Source organism: Cyprinodon tularosa, unplaced genomic scaffold (genome assembly GCF_016077235.1).
Source record: "Cyprinodon tularosa strain WSP-4 unplaced genomic scaffold, ASM1607723v1 ctg235, whole genome shotgun sequence".
NCBI classification, from domain to species: Eukaryota; Metazoa; Chordata; class Actinopteri; order Cyprinodontiformes; family Cyprinodontidae; genus Cyprinodon; species Cyprinodon tularosa.
Window position 1 is genome coordinate 797608 of NW_024038880.1, and position 6606 is coordinate 804213.

General features: G+C 42.9%; 1 protein-coding gene across 1 annotated transcript in view; it reads right to left on the reverse strand.

Annotated features, from left to right (window-relative positions):
- LOC119784863 (synuclein, alpha interacting protein) overlaps positions 1-5392 on the reverse strand; it is a 28052-nt gene extending 22660 nt beyond the window's left edge. Inside the window, exon 1 of the mRNA XM_038287121.1 lies at positions 5265-5392. The gene's annotated coding sequence lies outside the window, so the exon portion shown is untranslated. The remainder of the gene's footprint in view (positions 1-5264) is intronic.
- Between the last annotated feature and the right edge of the window lie 1214 nt (positions 5393-6606).

The window sequence follows — 6606 nt, forward strand, 5'->3', positions numbered from 1 at the left end:
TTCACGAAATGTTTCCATATTTTTATATGTTGATATATTGACACGGTATCAATCTATTTTACTAACAAAATCTCACAAGAATTTGCAAAATATCAGGAGAGTTTGTAACAGAACGATGAAATTTCACCAGATTTTGAAAGTAAAATAGATCGATACCGCGTTTTTAAAAATCTATTTGATATCAGCATATGAAAGTATATTTGAGTATATTATTTTTCAAAGTGTCAGAAATGGATAACAAAACTGTTATTTTCAATGACTACTTATTTTTGTCCAGCTTTAACATCAGTATCGATATCGGTTATCGGCTACATGAGTTTTAAAATATCGGCATATCGGATATCGGCCAAAATCCCAATATCGTGCATCCCTAGTGCAAACGTATCAGTTTTAGGTATAAATAATGATCCATTGATTAATCCTTACTGACCGGACTTTTCCTTAAAGGGATCATAGAATATAAAACCTAGTGTCATAGATGAATAACAATAGTTCAGTGGGTGAAATGGACGTACAGAGAAGTTCAAACCCCACAATCTGCAAATCTCATAAATCTAAACTTCCACCATAAAACAGGCAAATCCAAGCAAAGCACCAAGTTGACGTAAACTCTGGGATGTTGCCTTATTTTGTTCTAGCCTGTACTCTCGTCATGCCCTGAAATTGACATAGAGACCAGCCCACTGGTTCACTAGCCCAATGGAGGGGCGTTATGAAGCGTCGGCTGCTGGGCCGCCCATCCTCAGCCAAAGGAGGGGGGCTGGGGGCCGGTAAGGCAGGCGGGGGGAAGCATGGGGCCCCCGGTGTCCAGGCTACCATCACTAGGTCGGTTTCGGTTCCTCCGTCCCCCGCTGGTTCCCTTCACCTGACCAGAGCTAAAGGCTCAGTTCTGCTGCACTGTAGTCGAGAAAATCCCAGACGATTTCAAAATTCCCCCCAAGACATTTTTTTTTTTAGGTATGAGAAGTAGGACATGTCCAGGAAAAAGAGGACGTCTGGTCCCCCTACCATATCACCAATCTAATGTTTCAGTGAGTGAGTGCTTGTTGCTATGATGCGTCTTTGCTCAGCAGCTTCGCTCGTTGTAAACCAACCAATCAGAGCACAGCTCATCTAAATATTCCTGATCATACCATAAAAGGAAGAAAAGCTGTCATTTCATTCTAGGGCTTTTAACCAGGCTGCATTAGGGCTCATAGAACAGCTAATATGCCATTTTCAGCCCAACCAATGTTACACACCCTATTAGAGACCTGAAGGACCAGATACCCTATAGAATCATTCTATCACCCTATTAGAGACCTGAAGGACCAGATACCCTATAGAATCATTCTATCACCCTATTAGAGACCTGAAGGACCAGATACCCTATAGAATCATTCTATCACCCTATTAGAGACCTGAAGGACCAGATACCCTATAGAATCATTCTATCACCCTATTAGAGACCTGAAGGACCAGATACCCTATAGAATCATTCTATCACCCTATTAGAGACCTGAAGGACCAGATACCCTATAGAATCATTCTATCAGCCTATTAGAGACCTGAAGGACCAGATACCCTATAGAATCATTCTATCACCCTATTAGAGACCTGAAGGACCAGATACCCTATAGAATCATTCTATCACCCTATTAGAGACCTGAAGGACCAGATACCCTATAGAATCATTCTATCACCCTATTAGAGACCTGAAGGACCAGATACCCTATAGAATCATTCTATCACCCTATTAGAGACCTGAAGGACCAGATACCCTATAGAATCATTCTATCACCCTATTAGAGACCTGAAGGACCAGATACCCTATAGAATCATTCTATCACCCTATTAGAGACCTGAAGGACCAGATACCCTATAGAATCATTCTATCACCCTATTAGAGACCTGAAGGACCAGATACCCTATAGAATCATTCTATCACCCTATTAGAGACCTGAAGGACCAGATACCCTATAGAATCATTCTATCACCCTATTAGAGACCTGAAGGACCAGATACCCTATAGAATCATTCTATCACCCTATTAGAGACCTGAAGGACCAGATACCCTATAGAATCATTCTATCAGCCTATTAGAGACCTGAAGGACCAGATACCCTATAGAATCATTCTATCACCCTATTAGAGACCTGAAGGACCAGATACCCTATAGAATCATTCTATCACCCTATTAGAGACCTGAAGGACCAGATACCCTATAGAATCATTCTATCACCCTATTAGAGACCTGAAGGACCAGATACCCTATAGAATCATTCTATCACCCTATTAGAGACCTGAAGGACCAGATACCCTATAGAATCATTCTATCACCCTATTAGAGACCTGAAGGACCAGATACCCTATAGAATCATTCTATCACCCTATTAGAGACCTGAAGGACCAGATACCCTATAGAATCATTCTATCCATCCTTTAACTATTTTTAATGATACTGCCACCTGTGGCCAAAACACAGAACTGCAGCTGCTGCCTTCTCATTCTGTTCTGCTGGTTGATTATTCAGGATTCCTTCCAACTGAAGCAGGACGGATATTGACTACTCAGCAGTTCCTCACAGAACCGACTTTTAAAAAACACAAGGATCCTTTAATGACAAAAAAATAAAAAATCATATTTTTGTTCTATTAACTTAAGGATTCAGGAGATTCACAGATAAAACCAGGAGCTGAAGGAGGAGGAACAAACTAAATGCTTCCAGAATCAGAGGACCTTTAGACTGAAGCTTGAGTGGATGGGTTTGATGGGGAGGCAGCAGTCTGCAGACTGAAGCAGGATCAACGTCATGCTTAATTGCAGGTCTGCATGGATCAGAGGAGGCTGCAGCCGGGCGCTCACATCTCTGCCGTCATCAGGTGGTGGATCCACAATCAGATCCAGATGTTCTAGCGCCTCTCTGACTCCAGTTCTTGCTCTGCTGTCTGACGGATCAGCGAGGAGGAAACTCTGAGCATCAGAGGAGGCAGAACTGCAGTCTGGACTAGCAGAACCATGCAGGCTCAGACGGCGTCCATGAAAAGCCTGCAGCTGCTTCCTGCCTGGGAGAAACCGCCAAACTCCGCCCACCAGAATAAAAACAAACCCTAAATGCAGCTTAGAGCGGTGGCCCGGCCTGGCGACCCGGATAACAACAGCCCGGCTCAGGAAGCCGAGAGGAAAGCAGGAGGCCCACATCTGGCTGCTGTGTTTATGTGAACAGCTGATGAGAAACCAAAATAAACCCAGAACCAGAACCAGCAGAACTCCAGCTCTGCAGGAAGAACTTTAGCTGGATCAGAACCGCAGCGATCCGCTTCACCTCAGCTGGATCAGAACCGACAGCGAGCTCCGACCCAGGGGCAGCAAACTACAGAACACCTGCTGGGGCCAGAAAGAACCAGAACCGGCAGAACCAGGGAAGCTTTCAATTAAAAACCTCACTATTACCCAGTAATTACACAATGAAGGGTCTAGTTAGCTAGTTAGTTAATTAGTTAGTTAGTTAGTTAGTTACTCTGCAGTTACTCTTCCCTTTTAAACACACCTCATCTTCCTGCTTCATTTTCTCACCTTGGAAATTTTCCTAAAGTTCTCAAATGGAGTCAGCACATGCTTTCAGTTATGTATCAATTGAAGACACGATCCAGATCACACCCAGCCAGTCAGCCACTGGTAAGGGATGGATCTTTTTCTTACAGCGTTCAGTGAAAATATCGCAATGCATCGCGATATTTCAAGTATCATGATGCATCGTGATAGAATCGCATCGTGGCATGTGAATCTGTGTGAAAAACCTTTTCTAATTATGCCACTGACTTATTTATTCATGTACTTTACAATAATGCTTAATTTTTCATTTTTTTGCTTTTACTGGTTTATGATTTTACCTGCAGCCCTTTGAGATTCTTCTTAAATGTAAAATGCATTACAAATAAAATGTATTATTATAATTATTACTATTTCCTAAGTTTGACTGAGATAAATCCAATCCACAGGCTGCAGAGTCCTGCATGACATCAGAGCGCTGTTCTAGGCGCACAAAGCGGCGCCGTCACAGATCCTTTCTCCTAGAAGCTGTTAGACTTTACAACCATCGCTGCAGCTTTTCATCTATTCTAGCTTTATTTCTATAGCGCCAATAACAACACATCTCACCTCAAGGCACTTTCCAGTTCACCAGATCATCCAGTCAGATTGATTCAGTTTTCTATCTAAGGAAAACCAGCTGATTGCATCGACTCATTGACTCTTCAGCAATCCCTCACACTAAGCATGCTTGTAGCGACAGTGGAGAGGAAAAACTCCCTTTGAACAGGAAGAAACCTCCAGCAGAACCAGGCTCAGTGTGAGCGGCCATCTGCTGAGGCCCACTGGGGTTCAAAGAGACAGAAGCAGACATAGAAAAAGAAGCATAGATACAAGAGGCAACAGTAAACCAGCTCCACAGGCGGCCCCGTCAAGGAAACACACAGCCAGGCAGACGAGCTCCGAGCCAGCTCCCATGTCAGAGGATGAAGAGAGCACATCCAGTTAGTCACAGTCAGAGAAACAGGACTACACTGGAAAACAGGCCAAGCTCCAACATCTAGAAACAAAGGTGTTGATGGCAGCAGCACAGCTGATATTTCTCTCTGCAGGATCAGTAAGGAAGCTACGATGAACCTTAATCCCAAAAACAGATGCTGGTTTCTGCTCTTTACTGAGTTTAACCAGTCAGTACAGTAAAAAAAGGAAAATAAAGACAAACTAATGTCATTAAACTGTTTTTTTTAATTCAAGGGTAAATTTTAACAAAAAGTTTCTATAAAAGAAAAGGCAAAAAATATAATTTTACTATAATTTAACCTGTTTTAAATAAACTTACACGACTTAGAATTTCAGTAAAACCCTCATGTGTTTTCCTCTAACCAATAATAATAAATAAATATTAATAAACTTTTAAAAAGTCCATACCAGGTGTTTAAAACCAACCCTGCCTTCTTCTCTCAAACACATCAACTGGAGTCCATTTAAAGCAGAAACTTAGTGACACCTGAACGCATCATTCAGCTGCAGAAGCAAACATGAGGCAAAGGTCCAGCAGCCTGACAATAATCCCTGTGATTGTTGATCCCAGCTGATTTAATCCGCTAATCCTCACAAGGATCAGCCGCTAAGCTAACAGGCTAATCATAGGGAGCTAGCAGGCTAACCGCTGCTGCTGCTGGAGAACTGGGAAAAACCGGCGGATCTTCGGGAGCTGAGGGAGCCATGGAGGTCTGTCTGTGGGGAAACGGTACCTGGTGGAAGTCAGGGTGGGAACCCGGAGGAACGGTCCGGTGAGCGGCGCTGGAGGAGCCGCTGATCCAGCTGTTTTTCCCCGCTGTCGCCTCGATGTCTTCAGGAGCACAAAGACACATCAGAGAGGAGGCGGCGACAGGAGGGCTCACTCCCACATATTTTACACGGATGGAGAGCTGCTTGTGTGGAGTTGATGTCACCTGAATTATGCTTTAGAAATTAGGATTTCTTAAAAATGAATTAGAGTAAAACATTTAGATCAAAAAATGGGAATAAACTATTAATCTAGAAATATAAAGATGAAAAAACACAAAGTAATAATTTAGTCAGTTTCCATCCATCCATCCATCATCCATCCATCAATCAATCATCCATCATCCATCCATCCATCCATCATCCATCCATCATCCATCCATCCATCATCCATCCATCCATCATCCATCCATCCATCCATCCATCCATCCATTCATCTATCTATCATCCATCCATCCATCCATCCATCAATCAATCATCCATCATCCATCCATCCATCATCCATCCATCCATCATCCATCCATCCATCCATCATCCATCCATCATCCATCCATCCATCCATCCATCATCCATCCATCATCCATCCATCCATCATCCATCCATCCATCATCCATCCATCCATCATCCATCCATCCATTCATCTATCTATCATCCATCCATCCATCCATCCATCTATCATCCATCCATCAATCAATCATCCATCCATCCATCCATCCATCTATCTATCATCCATCCATCCATCCATCCATCCATCCATCCATCTATCTATCATCCATCATCCATCCATCCATCCATCCATCCATCTATCTATCATCCATCCATCCATCCATCTATCTATCATCCATCCATCCATCCATCCATCCATCTATCATCCATCCATCCATCAATCAATCATCCATCATCCATCCATCCATCCATCCATCTATCATCCATCCATCCATCTATCTATCATCCATCCATCCATCCATCTATCTATCATCCATCCATCCATCCATCTATCTATCATCCATCCATCCATCCATCCATCCATCCATCTATCATCCATCCATCCATCAATCAATCATCCATCATCCATCCATCCATCCATCCATCCATCTATCTATCATCCATCCATCCATCCATCCATCCATCCATCATCCATCCATCATCCATCCATCCATCCATCTATCTATCATCCACCCATCCATCCATCCATCTATCATCCATCCATCCATCAATCAATCATCCATCCATCCATCCATCCATCCATCTATCATCCATCCATCCATCCATCCATCCATCCATCCATCAATCAATCATCCATCAATC